This window comes from Delphinus delphis, chromosome 1 (genome assembly GCF_949987515.2).
Source record: "Delphinus delphis chromosome 1, mDelDel1.2, whole genome shotgun sequence".
Taxonomy (NCBI): Eukaryota; Metazoa; Chordata; class Mammalia; order Artiodactyla; family Delphinidae; genus Delphinus; species Delphinus delphis.
This window is the reverse complement of record NC_082683.1, coordinates 25983825-26003998: the sequence shown is the minus strand read 5'-3', so window position 1 is coordinate 26003998 and position 20174 is coordinate 25983825. Positions and strand designations below refer to the sequence as shown.

Below are 20174 nucleotides of genomic sequence, written 5' to 3'. Positions count from 1 at the left end.
GTCACACAGCTAGCAAGTGATGGAGTTAGGATGCCACCCAGATCTGGTGAAGCACTACAGGCTGATCACACCCTGGTGCGGTCATGTTTCCCTGGGTGACTTGCCCACCAGACTGTGAGGTCTTCACAGGTAGAAGTGGTGCTCATTCACCTCTGCCATTCCAGCATCTAGTCCGAGGGGGTTTCAGAAACTCTTTGTAGAATGAAAAAGCACAATAATACCGACTACCTTTTCCCGAACACCTAAAATAGGCCAGGAATGGTGGTAGCAGGGCATTTTACAGCCGTTATTTTATTGTTGCAATAGACCCATTATACATATGAGGAAACTGAGGTCCAGAGAGGTTAAGTAACTTGCCTGAGGTCACAGAACTGAGTCTGGATTGGAAACCAGGTCTATCCATCACCCTTTCCCAGGACGGTGGCCTCTGAGGCCAACCTAGCAAGCTCCACCAAGGGGCAGAAGGGGCAGGGGCACTGAGGAAGGGGCACACCAGGTGCCAGGCCCTGCCACCTGGGGAGGTTCAGGCCTAGACAAACAGACACAAAAGAAAATGGACAGCCCAAGGGGGAATGTGATTAACCTTGCCCGCTGCAGGACAGCAACTTCTGTCCCACCTACCCCATCCCCAGGCCAGCCCAGAGACATTAAAAAATGAGATCTGCCCAGACCCCATGGCCACAGGGGAACTAGCTCCCAACAAAGCAAATGGGAGAGAGCAGGACCCAAAACTGTCCGGATACTATGATTACAAGGAGGCAAAAATAAAAACCTGCGTCAGAAAAAGCTGCAGGGAACCACGCCCAGAGGGAGGCTGGGAGCGCTAGGGGAGGCGGCTGGGGCTGATCTGGTTTTTTGTCTTCGTTTCTCTAATTTCCAGCTACTCTGCAATGTTGTTGTTGCTTTTATAATGAAAACAATAAATTTCTTCTTAAAAAAAGAGAAAGTCGTTGGTAGCCAAGGGGGCGGGGGTAACAGATGGAGGGTCTGGAGGCAGGGAGGAGCAGGGGGGATCAGGGTCAGGGATGGTGGGCACTCAACTGACCGTCGCATGCCACCCATCCTCCAGGCACACATGACCTGGTGGGTCATGGCAGATGTCCGCAAGGGCTGTCTGGCTGAGGTGAAATTCCATTGGCACTTTGAAGCCGGTCAGGGTTCCACAGGGATTATCTCCACACCTTCCCTGCCCTGGTCCGGGCCCCTTTCTGCTCTGGCCTCAGCTATTCCAAGAGCCTCCTCCCAGGGTCCCTCACCTCTACCCACACGACCCATTCCATTCTCCTACTGCAGTCACTGTGATATTTCTAAAATACAAATCAGATCACAACATTCCCCTACTGAAAACCTTTGATGGCTCCCTCCTTCCCTCCAGACAAGGTCTGGATTCCTTAGGCCTTCCATGCCTGGCCCTTGCCGACCTCTTTGGCCTCAGTGTTTATTTCTGCCTTCCACTCTGCCCAGCCAGACCGAGCGCTCCCCCACTGCTCCACTTCCCTTCTCACTTCCTCACCTCTCCCTGGAACCCTCTGCCTCCCCATTTCACTGGTTAACTACAACTTATTCCTCAGGCCCCAGTTTACAGGCCACTTCCTCCTGGAAGCCTTCCAGGACTGCTATGCTATGTTGGGTGCCTCTCCTCTCTGCTCCCTTTGTGCCCTGCATGTTCATCATCAGACCCTTGGCAGTCCATTTTCTGCCTGTTTTCTCGTCCATGCTGTCTGTCAGGGCACAATCAAGGCTGAGTCATTTACCTTTAAGCCAAAAAGTACCTGATAAATGTTTGAATGAATGAATAGTCTAGGTAGAAGGAACTGAAAGTGTCATGGCCTAGATAGAGGAAAGTCCCCTCCCCCTCCTGAGTCCCCTCCCGCCACTCTGGCACTACGTTGTCCCCTGTGTTATATTCTTCCCTATTTTCTGTATCTAAGCCCTATCTTCTTAATTGATCTGAGAAGAGGCTGTGTGCTGTAGAGACTAGCAGACCAAAAAAGTTGTTAACAGCTAATAAACACAGAAAATGGTTCTGCTTCCCATTTTCTTCCCAATAAGAAAATGATAATACTCAATGCTGGTGAGGGTATGGTGAAATGGCACTCCCATGCATTATTTCTGGGAGTGTAAACTGGAACAAACATTTCCGAAAACAATCTGGCAATAACGTTGCATGAGCTCTGTAAAAATTTTCAGACTTCCTGGCCTAGCGATCCTATTCTTGGTCATCTGTCCCTAGGAAATACCCCAAATATAGACAAAGTTTTATGCACAAAGCTGTTTGCTTCAGTGGGTTTTTTACAGTAGCAGAAACCTGGAACAGCCAAAATTTTAAACAACAGGGGGATGGCTCTGTAAATCATGTTACACAGTGATAGTCTACAGTCGTTGATAATAGCCAATGTTTACTGGCATTGCAATGACTCATTTAACATTCATATCAACCTTACACGGAACTGAGGCACAGAGAAATTAGGTAACTTGCCCAAAGTCAAGCAGTGTGTATACGATTTGAACTCAGAAAGTCGGGCTCCGGAGCCCATGTTTTCCACCCTGACACCACATCCATTAAAAAGAGGGATTAAAACCACCCTGCAGTCATTTAGGAAACACTCATGATACAACATTAGTTGGGGGGGGGGGGGAAGGGAAGAGTTTAAAATTATTTGTATAGATAGAGCAATGACATCTATCTAAAAACCGGGTGCTGAGGGAAAAGACAGTAAGGAAACACCAAAATGCTAGCAGTGGTGTGTTTCGGGCTCGGGGTGGGAACAGAAATGGGGGTGGGTTTTGGTTTATTTCATTTCCCTATTCTCCGACTTTTCTGAAGCGTGGCTACATGACTTTTTAAGGAATATTTTTAATAAAACTAAAGGTTCGGCCAGCTTTGGCCAAGAAAGACACCCCAGCCTCTGCCTACGGCCCCACTAGGATCCTGGCCTCAGGCCCTGCAGGTTTACCCAGGAGGAGACAGGGGCTCAGAGAGAGTCAGGGGTTTGCTCAAAGTCCCACAGTGAGCCTCGAGCCCTACCCCAGACCCCAGCCAGGAGTGCAGTCAGAGGGGGACTCCCCTGCCTATCTGGGGACTTGGGGAGCCAAAGCCAAACAAAGGAAAGCCTGCCCACTCACTCACTCTCCTGCTTAAAATCCCTATTGGGTTGCCATAACTTTTGGGGTGTAGTTCAAACTCCCCAGGGTGGCCCAGGGCCTTTGCTAAGGAGGCCTTGCTGGCCACATGCATCTCTCCCTCCAGCCTCACTAAACGACCTGCAGGTTCCCAAAACAAGTTGCTCTCATGCCACCTTGCCTTTCTTTGCACAGGCTATGCCCTTCCACGTGGGGGACCATCATCCAGTTGGAACCTTGTCAGATGCCCATCGGCCATCAGAAGTCAGCTGAGGTGTCATTGCCTAGAGGAAACCTTCCTGATCGCCAGCCCCATCCTTGGCTATATTTGCAGCCTCTCCCCTGAGCTCCCACAGCCTCCTGGGCTCCCCTTAACCTAAGCACGCATCCCCCTACCCTAGAATAGCCTGATAACTTATCTGTCCAATCCCCCAGGTGTCAGTGAGGTCAGGGCTTGGTTACAACCCTATATCCAGACTCAGTGGCACAGCTCACCCAGCTCTTCCTTCAGGTCTCAGCTCTGACCCTGTGGCCCCCTGCATTCCCCCTACCCCACCTCTGTATCACGCCTCTAAACACTGCCTCCAGCCATGACCCTCAAGGACAGGGCCGCTGCTGCAGCCCCAGAGCCTAGTACCCTAGCTGCTTGATAAAGTTCACTGAGGGAACCCATGGGAGGACGGGGTCTGTCCATGCGGGTCTTGAAGTTGGGGAAGTCTGCCAGGAGAGCAAAAGGGGAGAGAGAGAGCAGAGGGGCATGTGTGCAAAGACATGGAAAGCTGCTAGCTTCCTAGGACAGAAAAGCTTTCTCAAAAATGGCCCCTGCCCCAGGGAGGGGCAACAAGGTACTGCTGGGGCGTGGCTGAGCTAGAGGCGGGGGCGCTCCTGGGAAGACGAGCTCATCCCATTGAGGGATGAACACAGACTGCATGAAGGTGGGACTTACTGATGGCAGGAAGGGGAGATGTCAAGAGAGAGATGCCAGGGAAGGGCAGGCCGGGTGGGGAAAAAACGCACGTGCAAAGTCCCCGAGGCAGGAAAGCATGTGGACTCGTGTTTGGTCTGGTGTGGGCCCAGTGCAGGAATTCACAGGGGAAGGAGGGAAAAGTTGCCGGGGCAGTTCATAAGGGGCCAGAGTTCCAGGAGAAGGCACTTGGATGAAAGGCCACGTGGGGCCACGTTCAGGGGTCCCTGAACCAGGAAAGGCCATGGTCAAGGTTTTCAACAGACAGGTCATCAGGGGCCCAGAAGGATGGCCTGGAAGGGACAAGCAGGAGATGGTCTAGGAGAGGGAAGCTGAGGTTTCCCACCTTCCCAAGCGCTTTGAGACCCCATGTGCTCAGTTTTCCTCCCATGACCCCTCTGCCCTCCATGTGGCCCCAACTCCACACAGCCAGAGCCCTGAGTCCCAGCTGCTGCCCCCCACCCCACCCCCAGGACCCAGGCCAGCCTCGGAAACTTGTTCCTGGGAACTTCCTGTGAGGAACTAGGCTCCTGAGGGTCCTGGATCCAATTAGGCTGGCTTGCCACAGCCCTGCAGGGCTGCGAAGGGCCATTTTCATTGTGATGACGGGGCTGATCAGAGCGGGAGGGGGCTCCTGTGTGCACCGTGGTCAGTGGGAGCTGGGATGCTGTCCCTTCCCCTCCTTGCCCCTCCCCTCTCCTACCACCAGCCACTCGGAGACACCCAAGGAGGTGACCCTCTCTGGGAGCCCCAGTGCCCTCACCAGGGAACGGGCCATGACCGCCTTCTCAGGGCTGAGAGGACATTCTGCAGGCTTTTGAACACATGCCTTTCTCTGCTTCCATTTCCCCTTGGGTCCCCCAGCTCCCATCCCCACAGGGAACTCCTGCCAGGGTGAAATGACAATGATAATACATCACTGAGCACTTCCTCCATATCAGGCACTATTAGGGGCCTTACAAGTATTTCTCACTCAGGCTCCTAACGACGACCCTGTGAGGTGGATGCTGTGAACAGTTCGAAATATAACACACATTCAGAAAGATGCCTGGAACAAAAATGAGCGGCTCAATGACTTATTACCAAGCACACGTCCAGGGGGCCCAAAAGCCCCCACCCGTGTCCCTTCTCGACTGCGGTCCTCGCATCCCCCAAAGGTCCCACCCTGCTGGCTTCCAGGGCAATCCCTCCCTTGCTTGGGGTCAGGAATGAGGCTCAGAGAAGATGTAACCTGCCCAAGGTCGTGCGGCTGGTGAGGGCAGAAGGAGTAAGGAGTTGGATGCCTCTGCCATCTGCTCGCTGTGTGACCTTTCGCAAGTCCATTTCCTCTCTGGGCCTTTGTTCCTTCCTCTATAAAACAAAGAGATTCAACTAAATCACAGCCTGGATTCTTGGACCCTCTGAGGGGCGATGTGGCCACTGACGGGTTAAAAGTAAAGATTCTGGAACAAGACAACCTGGGTCAAAGCCCCAGAGACTGTTACCAAACTGGGATGATAAAGGTATGGCCTCAGGGTCTTTGTGAGGATTTGATAAGTGAATACATAACAAGTCTTTAGAACAGTGCCTGGTACACAGTAAGAATTCAGTGTTGGTCGTTGCTGTTTTGTCATTAGGTTCTCCGAGGCACTCGGGAGACTTTCCCAACATTTCAAAGACCCACATGGAAATGTGACCAACCAGAGACATCACCTGGGCTGGGGGGCAGTGGATGCAGCAGCTCGGGGAGCCCTTCAGACCCCACAGGGGCTGCTTGGCAGACCCCTGGAGAGCCAAGTCTGGGATTACGCAAAGCAAGAGAGCCAGCTGCTGAACCCCAGCTGTGGCCTGGCTCCCAGGAGCTTTCTAGACAGGTCCTAGGGGTCCCAGGCCGGGAACCCCCAGCAGGTGGTCAGAGCCTGTCCTCACGCTGTATCTCAGGACCCCTGGGGTGGGCAGCCTGTGGGGCAGGGCAGACAGGGCTCAGGCCCGGGGTGGAGGCCAGCAGGTAGAGTGGGCCCTGAGCAGGACAAGGCAGCAAAGGGAAGGTTGGGCTGGTCAGAGAGAGGGATGGAGAGGGCCTGAGGTGGACATGTGGGTCGGGGTCGAGGCCAGGGAAGACCTACTACAGGCTCTGGCAGGCCAGGCCCACCTCCCCCAGGTCGCAGGGCTACCGCCTTCTCCATGTTCCTTGGTTTCCCACCTCGGGGCCTTTGCTCCAGCTGTTCCCTCTGCCTGGAATGCCCTCACCTGGAAAACTTCAAGCCAGTTCAGCTATCACTTCCTCCCAGAAGCCCCTCTCCCCCACACACACGATTATCGTCACTGGTTACAGTAAATCTAAAAGTACCACTTTCCTCATCATAGGAAAGTGGTTCCTTTCCAGCAGTTACCAGAGTCTGTAATCATATCATCATTTGTGTTTGTCTAATGTCTCCCCGACCAGGGCAGGAACGGTATGAGTTTTCCCCACCTCTGTCCCCAGCATGGAGCATGGGCCCTGGTATATGGTAAATGCTCAAGAAGTCCTGCCGGGTGAAGGTGGGAGGTCCAGGCAGGCTGCAGGCAGGTCCGGGCAGGGTGTGGGCACACACAGCTGCACGGGTGTGCAGGAGACACTGTGTGCAAGGCCAGAACGTGAGGCTGGTGTAAGAGGCACCTCCGTGTAAAACACACACGTGCATGAGCACGCCTGTGTGCAGGTGATAAATATGGCATGTACAAGAGTGTGGAAGTACACGAGGGGCAAGCAGGCAGCTGTGTGTTGCTTCCTGGCAGGTGCACACGGGTATATGAACATGTGTGTAAGCTGTGGGTGGCAGGAGTGCATAAACGTGCTTCTGTGTGACGTGTGTGTATCACGTGTGTGGACTTGTCTCCTGAACTCCTGGCTCCTATAGGCCCAGTTTGGGGCACCTCTGGTGGTGTTTCTGAAATAGCAGGGGAGCACCTCGAATTGGCAAAAGTGGGGCGAGGGGAGCAGGGTCAAAGGTGGAAGCGGAATGGCTGATAGTATGAATATGTGCAAGTGTGTATATTTGAGTGTGTCGGGGGGGGTGTGCCCGTCTCAGCCAGGTGTCCTCCCATTGAACCCCAGAACCTGAAATGGCTAAACTGTCCCCTCAAGGAACATGAAGCCTTTGCCCAAAGCTCAGAGAAGGACCCAAACGGTAGGGACCGCCCCCCAAGGATATCCTGCCACACAGATGATGCAGGGACAAGGGAGGACGCTTTGGGCCCCAGAGCCAAATCCCTTGGCCTTCCCCACACACCTTATCCATTCAACACACCACTCCGCCCCGTCCCCGAATCCTACCAGCCTCCAAAGCCCAGCGCCAGCCCTGGTTCCACGAAGCCAAACCCACAGCCCCCAACCCACTTCCACTCCACCCACCTCTCAATCCCACCCAAGTCCAGGTGGGGCGCTGGGCCCTCTGCAGCCCTGCACCTCGAGGAGTGTTACCCCCATTGTGAAGACGAGGAGGCCGATGCCAACAGAGGGAGCAGCTCCCCAACCAGGGCTGTCGTTGCCTTTGAATCCCAAGGCACATATTGCGGCAGCCTGTTGGCACCTGAGGAGAGGAAAGCCCATCAGGCAAAGCGTCGGGATGTGTGGACAAGGCCTACTCCTCTCCTTTCCCGCTGTACTTTCCCCAATGGACAGAATGAGGTTTGGCTGGATAATCTGTGAGGTCCATCTCTCCTCAATTAGTGTGTGACTTTAGATCTCAAATGGTTCCCCACGAATTGGGTATACATGCGGCTACATGGAAAGATAACTGTCCTCTTTCCCCCAGTACACCAGGCCTTTCCAATACCCTGGACAAGGGCCTAGCACGGTGCTACAGAGACAGGAGGAGCTCGGGATGCATGTACGCTCGGTGCCCGGTCACACATTCAACACCGAGCACCAAGGAGGCCTGCCCTCAGGGAGCTCACAACCCAGTGGGGAGAGGGAAGCTACTGAAGTCATCAAACTATAAGGTCCAAAGCACTGGGAAACCGTAACACTAACATCACTTCCCAAGTGTTATTCACAGGGGGAGGTGCAGCACTTCACACTATGTAAAGTAGACCTTTCCAGCAATGACAACTGTCTGACAAAGGGAGGCTAGGGGGCCTGTGAGGAGGGAACTCCCTGCCACTCTAGCGGAGATCAGAGGCCCTCTTGTCAAGGATGTGGGAAGGGAGTTCCCGCTCTGTGCAGGGATCAGGTGAGGCTGGGCTTCCCCTCACCAGCTGTGGGATTCTAAGGCAGAGTCCCAGGGTGCTGGGTTCAAATCGCACGATGTGCCTGTTGAGCTCTGTGAACTTGGGCAAGTTCCCTCATCTGTGCCTCCATTTCCTTGGCTGTAAAATGGGGGTAGTAACAATGAGGATTAAATATGTCAACATTTATAAAGCCTCTTGGAACACGGCCTGGCGCAGTGTAAGCGCTCTGGGCCACTAAATAAGTCAGGCAGTGAGAGCTCTTTGTAAAGGGTCTAAGTCCCAGATTGGATCAAGCACAGACTCCAGTGTCAAAGGCTCTGAGGCAGAAATCTTCTTAGATGCTAAGGTTCTGAGATTGAAAGAGACTAGGATTCTTAGATCCCATGATTTAATCATCTCATTACTTCCTGACAACAGCCCGGAGCCTCCCAGGGGAGGAGAGGGCAGAGCCTGGTGTCACTTCATCTCCCAGGGGCTGCCCCGCAGCCGGGGCGGCATCTCCTCACGTCCACCAAAGCCACAGCCACCCCGTCCTGGACCCACCTGCCCACTCGCCTGCGTGGGGTTTAAGCATGTGACAGCTGTGCGGACAGGCAAGGCTTAGTGCAAATAAACAAATACAAGAGGAAGTTTCGGATACTGATGAGAGCTGCAAGGGCTGATGTGACCGAGAGTGACAGTGGGAAGCTATCACAGAGCAGGTGGCCAGGGAAGCCCCAGCTGAGCCGAAACCTGTAAAACAAAAAGGCGCCAGCCGTGCAAGCATTCCAGGTCGGGGGTGGATGTGCAAAGGCCCTGCCAACAGGCTTTGTAAATTCGAGGTGCAGAAAGAAGCTGGTGTGGCTGGAAGTGGTGAGACTGGGGGGTAGAGGGGAAGCTGAGGTGGAGGGGTGGGCAGGCCCAGACCATAAAGGGCCTTGTAGGCCCCTAAAGGACTTTGGATTCTTGTTCTTCAAAATGCCTAGGAAATATTAAAAGAGTTTCAGCAGGGGAATGACAAGGCTAAACAAGGCTTTTGGGGTCCCCAGGTCATGATCATTGGGCTCATTCTGAAACCAGCACGATGGTTTTCAAAATCAAGGTAGGGCCTGAGGTGGTAATCAACAAGCCTTCTAATTCAGTTGGTGTACACTGAGCTCCTGCTACATGCCTGGCCACGGCGGGGAGACATCACAGACACTCTTGTGTTCGTTCCCAACAAGCCATGAGAGAGTCATAGAGATTACCGCATTTTAAAGATCAAGAAATCGAGGCTCAGAGAGGGGAAGAATGTGCCCAGAGTCACACGAGCCATACACCACACTGTACAAACCGTAAAGACAAATGGATCTTGGTCCCAGGACCCAGATTCACCATCATGGTAGTGGTATTTTCAAGCCCCTGCTTCTCCAAGAGACCTTCCCTGAGGACTCATGTAGGCACCCATGGATACTGCCCTAGCTAGTGCTTTCTGCACCCTGTTAGCTTTGGAGCCCTGAAGGACTGTCCTTGTATTTCACATGGCTGTCCAACCTGGGCAGGTAAGCTAGGGACTGGCTGGCTGGACAGATGAACGTATGTATGGATGGATGGATGGGAGGGCAGATGGATGACTACTGAAATGACTAACCAATAAACTAATGAATGTACAATGAAAGAATAAAAGCATAATCTAGCAAACTAATGAATGAACTAATGGATGAAGGAAGGAAGGAAGGAAGGAAGGAAGGAAGGAAGGAAGGAAGGAAGGACTCTCACTTTACAGAGGCAGGGAAGTGTCTGCCCAGGGAAGGGCTGGGGCCAGGCTAGCTTCAGACCCAGTCCACACCTCACCAGCGGCCATCTTGCCCCCATCCCCCAGACCACAAACAGCCTATTCCTTAGCCCCCGGGACAAAGCCATGCCTCTGCCAGGTGCTGGCCATTATAGTGCCCGTGGCCCCATCACCATAACCACCAGCAAGCAGTGGAATCTGGTGGGAGGTAGAGTGCTTCACTCCCCCTCTGAGTGTCTCACAGACAAAAGGAGACAGGAGACAGGCTCCGCTCCTAGCTGGGACCCAAACTGCTGGGTGACTTCAAGCACGTGGCTGCCCCTCTCTGAGCTGAGATGACCTCTCAGGGCCTTTTCAGCTCTGACATTCTTTAAGGGGTGGGCTTCTAGATTTTTTACACAGTCACTGGGGTAAGCAGAAGAATTTGAAAGATCAAAAACTAGAAGTTGGGAAAGACACCTGTCCACGAGTACCAAAGTCCACCCAGGAAAACGCTCCCTGGACAAGGAGTCCGGAAGCTTGAGTTTAAGCCCTCCTCTATCACTGCTTAACCTCTCCAAGCCTCAGTTTCCTAAATTTTAAAATGGGGTTAAGTATCCCCCACCTTGACAATTTCACCTGAGTTTCTGGGAGAACCTGATGTGGTAACAGTCATGCACTACACTGTGCAAACTGTAAAGTTCCCTTCACTCAGGCAGGATTATGATGGCGGTGGGCAGGGGAAGGAGTGAAGGTGGACATGCTGTCCCATTCCAGTCCAGTTCTGTCCAAAATGACTCTTCCAGGGGTCAGACCCCCAACAGAGAACAGTGGAGAGAGCCCAGATGTAAAAACCTGAAATCTGAGTCCCTGTCTCAGCTCTCCATCTAACTGGCAATGTGACTTTGGGACAATCACTTCCCCTCTCTAGATTTCAGTTTCTCCATCAGAAAAATGCCTGGCTTAGTACCCTCTGGCTCAGACATGCCAAGTTCTGCAGCCCTGAATCCCTAAGCCCCAGGCTTCAACCCCTGGCTCTGCCCGAAGTGAGCTCACCCTGCCCTGTGGAGTCACAGACCAGGAGTGACTGGAGGGGTCTCCCCTCCAGGAGACCTTGGGGAAGGGGTTAGACAGGCTTAGGGTCCTCCCAGGACAGACAAACTCTCCCAAAAGGGAAAGACCACACCCAACCAAGGCTGCCCAGGTGACTTGGACAGCGCCAGCCACCCCAGACCTCGTGGGCCTGGCCTTCAGAACACTTCTGTAGCCTCAAAGCCAGCAAGCCCTGACCTGTCCAGAGAAATACTTCAGGAACTTCACCCAAGTCCAAACTGCCTCCAACAGGGAGCCTCCAGGGCAGGGCAGGGGCGGCAGAGTGGGTAAGAGCACACCGCAGGGAAGAGGCTCAGACGACCACCACCGGACAACCTCTCCCGGCCCCTCCCCTCAGACAGGTCCCCCTGGGGCTGCCGGCCTGCACCCAGCCAAGAGCCAACCACCTGGGGGCATTTACCACCAGAAGCCACCTACCAGGGCCAGGAGGCCCACCAGGTCGGGGAAGGGGCTCTCCAACTGCCGAGCACACTTGCCCAAGGGCTCAGGGAGCTACCGCAGCACCCAGGGCAGGATTTCCGCCTACAATGGGGCCCCGGCCACCCATGAAGGAGACAGGCCCACCCCACCCCCAGCTCAGAGCTCTGAGGGTTCCACACTGCTCCAGGGCTGGGTGGGGGAGAGCAGGATTACTTCCTCATGCCGAGGGTCTTAGTTGGAAACCCAGGGCCCACTCAGAGCCCCTATTGCCAACCCTCTCCTCCAAATCTGAGAATATAGTTCCTTACAATGCCGTCTTACGCGGCCTCTTCCAAAAGACATTTCCTAGTCCCCCGAAACCCCCGTCCCCAATCCTCCACATCCCCCCCGCAGCTCTGGGGAAATCGGCAGTTAACTTTTTCCCAAAAATCCCGCAGAGGCAGCTGGCTGGGGGGAGAAATGAGCCCCGAGATCCTTTCGCGGCATTTCACCGCCTTCCAAAAGAAAAAAAAAAAAAAAAAAACTAAAAAAAGAGAGAAAACTTTCGGAGTTAACTTTAAATTCCCAACCCTCCCCCCAAAATCGCCCAGCGGCTTCCTTTTTTTTTTTTCTCTTTAAAGTGCAATTGCATTGTGTCTCACCTCCCCGAAAGGCTCGCGGCTCTCGCCAAAGAAAAGGAAAAAAGCCAACCCTTCGGGTGCCCCCTCTGCTTCCAGCCGCCTCTCCCACATTCTCAGACAGTTTTATTAAAATTTTCAGACAAAAGAAAAACAAAAATGGCAGCCTGGCTTATTTTTAAAACAGGACAGGGACGCCATATTCTGCAGATCTGCAAAAAAAGGGAGAAATCCGGCACCGGCCGCTCCACCCGGCCGGCTGCAAAGTGCGCGAACCGCGTCGTTTGCAATCCGTTTATTTGCATTAAGCCCCATGAATCATTGTTTACCGGAGAATTGCAGCAGGTTTGAATAGCCCGGCTTAAGAAAACACACACACGCGCGCGCACACACACACACACACACACGCACACGCACACTCGGAGAGCAGACCAGACACACCGCCGGAGACACTTCCTACCCCGCGCGCCGTTACCGCCGCCGCTCCGGGCCGGGCCCGAGGTGCAGGCGGCCCCGGGCCCTCTGAGCGCCCCGGCCCGCGCGGCCGGCCCCCCGCCCGCAACTCGGCGCAACTTTCCCGCGGGCGGGCGCCCGCCGCCGCCGGGCCCGCTCCCCGCGCTCCGGGCCCGCACGGACCTGGCTGTGCTGGCGGCGGCTCCGGGACGCGGCCGCAGCCCCGCGCCCGGCGGCCCGAGTAGGGCCGGGCTGGGGCTCCGGCTCCGGGCTCCGGCTCCGGCTCGGTGCGGAGCCGCGCGCAAACCTTCCGGGTCGCCTGCTGTTCACTTCTGGGTTCTGCAAGCGCCGAGGCGGCGGCGGCGGCGGCGGCGGGAGGCTGGGTCTGCAGCGCCGCGCGGCCCCCCGTGCGCTCGGCGAGCCCCCGCGCCAGGCGCCCGGCTCCGGGGGGGGCCGCGTTGGGCCCCCGCCTCTCCGGCTGCGCAGCCCGTCCGGCCCCGGGGGCTCCCGCGAGTGGGCAGCGCCGGGCGCGGGCGACGGCGCGGGAGAGGAGGGGGCCGGGCGGGGGGCGGGGGCGGGCCGCGCGCTGGGGGCCCCGCTTGGGCCCCGGGGCCTCGTCTCGCGCTCGCCGCCGCCGCCGCCGCTGCCGCCTCTCAAAGTTGCGCGGCGCCCCCCGCCCGCGCCGCGCCGGAGGCAGAGCCACAAAGGAACTCCTCGCCCCCCTCCGCCCGCCCGAGCCGCGCGGGGAGGGCACCGGCGCCCGGCCCTAGGCCAGCCCCTTCCCCAGCACGGGGGCTCCCGGGGCCCCGGCTGCCGCGGCCATTGTCCCGCCCAGGCCCCCTCCCCGGCGACGGCGGACTGGGGACCTGGGCCTGGCGGGCCGCGGCCGCGACCAGGCCGAGCCCGCGCGGGGCCAGGCCGTGCCTGGGGGTCTCCCTCGCAGACGGCAGGCAGGAGGGGACCCCCAGGATGGGCTCCCACACCTGATAACCAACGATCGTGCTCAAAATCCAGGCTGAGATTTTTGTTTTTAAGTCGAGGACACGGGGATGGGGGGAGGGGGAGAAGTTTGTACAGGCCAGGCCACCCCCTCCCTCAGTAAGCTCCGGCGCTCCCTGGCCCTAGGCCCGAGCCCCCAAAGGGTGGGGCCGCCGGAGGTTGTCAGTGGCTGTCCTCGCCGAGTCTCTCAGAGGTGGCACCGGCTGTCCCCCAGCTCCAGACCTCAGAGCCATCTGTGTGTGACTCCTCCTCCCGCTTCACCCTCCCCAGCCAATCAGTCACCAAGTCCTCCGGATTCGGCCTCCCGGGCTGTGTCAGCTTCCAAACTTCACTTCTACCTGAGGAGGCGGCCAGTCCCTGGGTCCTTTCACCGGGCTCAGACCTCCTGTGACACTCACTTACTGCCAGCTGGCCTCTAGGCCACGATGAATCAAGGCTGGCCCTGCCCTCAGGAAGCACCCAGTCCCCCGGGGAAGGACACACACATAAGCAATCACCTGCCAGTGTTTGCCTTCCTCTGGGAAGCATTTCCCAATTCGTTAAATAGTGATTTAAGGACCTCCTATCAGACGCTGTGCTGGTTGGCTGGAAATACAGCCATGAGCAAGTTGGACAAAATCCCTGCCCTCCTGGAGATTCCAGTCTAGCACAGGATGTCAGGGCTGAGCAACTGGAGGACAGCGCCCACGTGTACCATTTGTGTTCGAGCCCTAAGCACAGTGCCTGGCACCGAGCAGAGCACAATACATATGTGTAGTGGGAATTAGGTGGAATTATAAAGGGGAAGAGGATGTAGATGACACAGAGGAGGCCATTTTTATTTTCCCTCAGGAAGGTGGAGAAGCTCTTCAGAAATTAGTTCTGGGGTGAGCCGGGTTGGGAAGAAGGGAGGGGTTTCCAGTTTCCAGGAAAATGGGGGTGGTAAATAGCAACCCATTGTTGAGAAGTTCAGTGAAATGATAAATTAATAAATGGGAGAGGAGACAAATGTCTCATGCAGAAGAATTTGAAATAATTTCTGCAGATAGCCAAGGAGGTGGAGCATAACTGTCCGCTCTTTGGGGGTGGGCTGCATAGAGTGACTTCCTTCCAAAGTGTGCAGTATGAAAAAGGAGGGAAAGAGGAGTAACTTCACAGCAGAGAAACCTGACACCAGCTACCTCAGCCGGGTGACCAACGCCAACATCAACAGTCACAAGTCACATTGACAGTACGTACATTTGACAGTATGTGATGAAAATGACACTTTACCTCTCTGGTCTTCCTCCCAATAACCTATAATTTCAGTCTTGACATGAGAAAAACATCAGGCCAAATAGAACAGTAGGGCGTCCGAAAAAAATACCTAACTAGTACTCCTCAAAACTGTCATGGTCATCAAAAACTAGGAAAGTCTGAGAAACTGTCACAGCCCAGAGAAGCCTAAAGAGACATAACAACTAAATGTAATGTGGTATCCCAGACTGGATCCCAGAACAGAAAAAAGATGTTAGGCTAAAAACTAAGGAAATCTTAATAAACAATGGACTTTAGTTAACAGTAATAAATCAATAAAAGTTTTCATCAATAATTGCAACAAATTAAAAAAATATAACATACTAACATGTTACTAATAGGGAAAACTGAATGGGAGGGTGGGGGAACATATGGGAACTCTGTAATATCGTCTCAATTTTTTTATAAACCTAAAACTGTTCTAAAAAATAAAGTCTAGGGACTTCCCTAGTGGTCCAGTGGTTAAAAATCCATCTTGCAATGCAGGGGACGCCAGTTCGATCCCTGGTTGGGGAAATAAGATCCCACAGGCCACGAGGCAGCTAAGCCCGCACCACAACTAGAGAGAAGCCTGCGCTGCAACGAAAGATCCCTCGTGCTGCAACTAAGACCTGATGCAGCCAATAAATAAATACTTTTAAAAAGATAAATATTAAAAAAAAAATAAATAAATAAAAAATAAAGTCTAGGGGCTTCCCTGGTGGTGCAGTGGTTGAGAGTCTGCCTGCCGATGCAGGGGACACGGGTTAGTGCCCCGGTCTGGGAAGATCCCACATGCCGCAGAGTGGCTAGGCCCATGAGCCATGGCCGCTGAGCCTGCGCGTCCGGAGCCTGTGCTCCACAACGGGAGAGGCCACAACGGTGAGAGGCCCGCGTACAGCAAAAAAAAAAATAATAATAATAAAGTCTAATAGGAAAAAAAATACTTAAAAAATTCACCAACCCATGTGATCGTTGATATCATTGTTGTTCAATGAAATAGAGCTTGACATAGCACCTAACACATTTTAATGGCCCGACGAGTGTTATTATGTTATTATTATCATCATCATTGCAATTCTAAGTACTTAGAATAGCACATGCAAAGGCACTGGAGTTTAGGGTGGAGAGGGAGATGGGAGACAGAATCCTGAAGGCTTTGACTGCTGCTGAGCTGGAATCTTTATAAGGGATTTATGGGGGAGGGTAACATGATCTGTCCCTGCCTCACCAGCCACCTGTCTAAGCACCTGGAAAGCTATGCTTCTGTCAGACTAAGTGAGCTGCTGTCTCAGGCCTGGCTCTTTACCTTCCAAGGCACATGCTGTTCCCTCTACCTGGAATACCCTTCCTTGTCCTTTCATCCCACCTTTCCTGGTCACTTTTAACTCATCCTTCAGGTCTTAACTGTTCTCTAAAAAGTCTTTTGGGAGCATCTAAGAGGCTTTTAATATGGTCTGAATGGAATTGGTGTGGGCTGAGATGCAAGAAGCCAGAGGTGAAGAAATTGAACTCATCTCTTTGCCACTGCCATCCAGACCCCTCTACCCCAAATCCAAGCATGCTGGACATTGCCCCTTCCCTGAACACGCTGTGCACCTTCATGCCTCCAGGCCTCTGCTCACGCTGTTCCCTCTGCCTGGGATCCTCAGTTCTTTTCCACCCGTCTTTTATCTCTCTAGTGAACACCTACTTATCAAAGTTCAGCTCAAACATCACCTCCTCTGTGAGGCTATTCAAGGTCCTCTGTGTGGGGAGAGGCACTTTCCTCTGGTTTCCAAGAGCACCACAGTCCTCTGGCCACACTGCTGGCAAAGTACTTATCATGTTGCATTAGAATAAATGTTTGCTGAATGGATGGACAAATGATCGGGTGAACAGCAACCCACTCTTACCCTCTCCAGTTCTTCAAATCCTCCTTATTCTCCTCCAGGAAGCCCTCCATGACCACTCCAACCCATTAACTGCTGTTAATGCAGTTAACTGCCCTCCTTCTTCTTTAATTTTTACAATTTAGCCCCGGATTATATTCTAACTGTTGTGTATATGAGTATCTGTCTCTTGAGTTAGAGTAAATGCTTTGAGGAAGAAACCATGTCTTACATGTTCTACATTTTCACTCATTCAACAAGTATTTACAAAGCACCTACTTCTATGTTGCCACTAGGGTCCAGACTCTGGAGAGGCAGTGAACAAGACCCAGGCCCTGCTCTGTTAGAGCATTAGAGCATTAAACCAGGCTATGCTGCAGTAACAAAGAACTCCAGTGACATATCACAAAACCTCAGTGACATAACACGAGTTGTTTATTTCTCCTGTGTGCCACATGCTTATCCTGGGTCCTCTGCTCTAGTCACTTGGAGACCTAGGCTGAGGAGTCCCTACCATCTTGAAGCTGCACCCACTGGAACATGTGGCTTTCTCAGTTACCATGGCAGGAGAAGAGAGGCTAGAGGCTCTCCATCCATTGGCCAACACTAGTCACATGGTCCTGCCCAACTGCAAGGGAGGCTGGGAAGCAGTGTTCCTCTGGAAGGCAAAGAGAAGTGGACCTTAGTGAGCTCTCCCACCGTCTGTTCCAGGAGACAGAATTTAACATATAACCAAGCGAATAAGTAATTCATCTCATAAGAGCTTCAAAGGGGAGGTTGGAGGTGTTTGGGGAGGGGGTAAGAGAAAATCAAGGAGAACTTCCCAGAGGAAGGGCCACGTAAGCCAAGACCAGAGAAGAGAGAGAAGAGCATTTCTGGCAGAGAGAACAGTACATGAGGTTCTGAGGCAAAGAGGAGCTTGCTGTATTGCAAGGCCAAAACGACAGTGGAGCTCAAATGGAATGAGGGGGGTTGCAAAGTGACGCTGAGGGCCAGAAGTCCCAGGCAGGCTCTGGCAGGGATTTAGGATTTTAGCTTAAGAGCAAGAGGGAGTCATGGAGAGGCAGACATTAAGCAGAGAAGTGGTCAGATTCCTTTTCAAAAGGTCCCTGTGACTTCTGGGGAGAGAATGGACTGGAATGGGGCAAAGTAGGAAAGCGGGGAGGACAGGAGGAAGATTTTCAAAGTCTGCCAAGTGAACAATGGTGATGGATTGGACCAGGGTGGCACTAGCAGAAGTGGAAAGAACTGGACAAATGTGTGACATATTAAGGACTCCGTGTCACCAGAACGTGGTGACAAATAGATGTGGGGAGTGAAGAAACAAGAGGTGTCCAGGCAGTTCCCAGGTGCCGCCGCCCCATCATGGCAAGCACAAGGCTGGCTTCATAGCCTTGCATCCCCAGCCTGTTCACAGTGGGATCTTGATGCCAAGAGATTTCCATCTTCTCTCCTTGCCCTCAGCTGAAGCTAGCTGCCTCTTCATCCCACAGACTGGGGTGTACCTCCTATCAGAAGTAAAAACAACCTCGAGCATCAACACATGTACTTTCTAATTGCACCCCGACAGGATTCCTGGGAGGACGGATGGCAGGGATGTTATACCCCACTTCACAGGTGGGAAAACTGAAGCCCAAAGAAGGAAAATGGTTGGCTAAGTTTGGAGCCAGGTTTTCAGCTGAGGTCCTCCAACTCCTGGTCCAGAGCTCTGTTTGCTGCAGGGCCTGGTGGGCGCTATGTGGTGTTAGCTGAGTGAATGAATGAATGAATGAGCATGTGAGTTCTTTGCCCATTCACTCTGTTTACCTTTGCCTATTTTATTTCTCTCAAGATGGCTGTAGAGTTTAGAGTTAACAGATTAGGTTTAAGAGTTCAACAGAGCTAGGTTTGAACCTCAACTTTGTATCTGATAGGCTGGTGGTTTTAGGCAAGTTTTTTTGTTTGTTTTTTATTTAATTTATTTATTTTTGGCCGCACGTTGGGTCTTTGTTGCTGCACACGGGCTTTCTTGTAAAAGCAGTGATAGCTATTGTTCAACTTTCTGCTCTTTGCATCTCTATGATGCAACCCCCATTCTGTTTCTTTAAGCCTTTAGTAAGATGAGATGCATACTGAATGGTAGGTTGGCTCTGGGTTACCTGGACTGGCACAGAGCAGAGAGGAAAGACAGGCAGAGGAGAGAGCTTGAAGGTGCACTGGGAGGAGAAAGTCGGAGCTGGAAATGACCAGGACTCTGTAAGTCACTGGAATGCAAAGAAACCTTGGGGACATCATTGGATTTCCACCAAATGTGAGGTAGGAAATTCCAGTCGATTTTTATTTAAATCTCAAAGGATCAGGAATCTGGCCCCTAAACAGGAAGAATGTTGTGACTCATTAGTAACGACTGTCATAGGCAGGGCCAGCCTTATTCAGGAGTTTCCAGGTCCGCAATTGAGTTTAGTGCTTGCTTAGCCAGAGGTCAAGACTGTGACTTAGTCGTCTATGTGTCTCTACCATCAGTAGTGAGCTGGGGGTTGTGGGATAGAGGGAAGTGGCAGAAGGAAAAGTAGGGGTGGTGGGGGCGGGGAGAGCAGAGCCAGAAGCAAGTCAGAGCCCCAACCAGGCAGGGCAGGACATGTGGATCCTCGTCCTGACTCTGTTACTAACCTCAATGAGCTTGGGTAAGCCACATGGCAGCTCTGGGCCTCAATTTCTTCAACTGTGAAATGGGTCAACAGTGCCTGGGGCAAGTTGTAAGTGAAAAGCATGAGTGCTTTGAGATCAGACACACAAGGTTCAAATACTGGCTCCCAGGAGCTTTAGGACCTGAGGGCATCTCAGCCTACTCCTTTATCAAAGGAGGATACTAATCCTTATTTCACAGGGCTGTGTGTCAGGATTGGAAATTGTATACACCACCATTTACCGAGCATTACTATAAGTGAGGCATCTTGCTGGGTTTTTTTTATAGGCATGATCTCACATGGAGAAGGTAGGGCATGCAACACCGTGTCCAGGACCTGGCAGGGGCTCAGGGAGTGTTAATGCCCCCATCCCTACAGGACCTAAGGAGTTCATGGATATGGAAGGGCCTTCTCATTCACAGATCACCTTCAGAAAGTGACGGCAGCTACTACTTTCAGTCCTTCCTCCTAGCTGGTCTCCAGAAACCTCCAGAGGTGGGCTGTCACAGCAGATCTGGACACAGCTCTTTTTTATGACTGACCCAGGGGCTGCCAGGGGGAAAGGGCAGAAGTGTCATAATGAAAGGGCAGACAATTACCTTCCCTTATAATTAGCATTTGTAGTAAATTAAATAATAATAGTCTTTTGCAGGCCCTGAGAACACAAAGCAGCCCACGTGGATAACATTTGATTCCCTTCTCTTCTGCCAGGAATTGTGTGGGATGGGGAAATTGAGGCAAAGAAAGGAATAAGGCCAGCCACTCTAAGCC

The 20174-nt window shown here is 53.1% G+C and overlaps 1 protein-coding gene across 2 annotated transcripts in view; it reads right to left on the bottom strand.

Moving 5' to 3' along the window:
- ZNF362 (zinc finger protein 362) overlaps positions 1-13101 on the bottom strand; it is a 35722-nt gene extending 22621 nt beyond the window's left edge. For both annotated transcript variants that reach the window (XM_060018748.2, XM_060018757.2), the window contains exon 1: positions 12797-13101. The gene's annotated coding sequence lies outside the window, so the exon portion shown is untranslated. The remainder of the gene's footprint in view (positions 1-12796) is intronic.
- Positions 13102-20174: the final 7073 nt, after the last annotated feature.